Raw genomic sequence first — 608 nt, 5'->3', positions numbered from 1 at the left:
TGAAAGAAGGAGCCGAATCAGTCCCGTGCGTCTCTGCAGGACTCCCGCGCAATCGCATCCGGCTCCCAGCCGCCCCTTCATGGCTGCATCGGTCTTGGTCCGGATTTAGCCGCAGTCCAAGTGCCGCCAGGCCAAAGATCAGAGCGCTGGAAGGAGACAGTCGGCACCTCCGATGGCTCCGCGATGCAGCGAGCCCGCTAGAGGGAGACGGTAGGATTTGGTGGCGCCGTGCGCGGCGCCCGGGGGCGGGGTGCGCGGGTCGGGGCGGAGCCGGTGACGCGGGCAGGGCCGGGCAGTGAGTATAGGCTGTGCAGTCAGGCCGGTGTCCAGGCCAAAGATCAGAGCGCTGGAAGGAGACAGTCGGCACCTCCGATGGCTCCGCGATGCAGCGAGCCCGCTAGAGGGAGACGGTAGGATTTGGTGGCGCCGTGCGCGGCGCCCGGGGGCGGGGTGCGCGGGTCGGGGCGGAGCCGGTGACGCGGGCAGGGCCGGGCAGTGAGTATAGGCTGTGCAGTCAGGCCGGTGTCAGTCTGATGAAGATTGGCACGCAGGTAAGCTGTCATTCAGAGCGAGCCGCGTCGCGCCAGCTCTCGGGGCGGCCGGAGCTG

The 608-nt window shown here is 68.8% G+C and overlaps 1 protein-coding gene across 1 annotated transcript in view; it reads left to right on the top strand.

The window, feature by feature from the left end:
* The first annotated feature begins 390 nt into the window (after positions 1-390).
* Positions 391-608, top strand: part of LOC102386778 (homeobox protein PKNOX2) — an 836,464-nt gene continuing 836,246 nt past the window's right edge. The window contains exon 1 of the mRNA XM_025213523.1: positions 391-551. The gene's annotated coding sequence lies outside the window, so the exon portion shown is untranslated. The remainder of the gene's footprint in view (positions 552-608) is intronic.

This window comes from Alligator sinensis, unplaced genomic scaffold (genome assembly GCF_000455745.1).
Source record: "Alligator sinensis unplaced genomic scaffold, ASM45574v1 scaffold385_1, whole genome shotgun sequence".
NCBI classification, from domain to species: Eukaryota; Metazoa; Chordata; order Crocodylia; family Alligatoridae; genus Alligator; species Alligator sinensis.
This window is presented reverse-complemented; position numbering and strand designations above follow the sequence as displayed.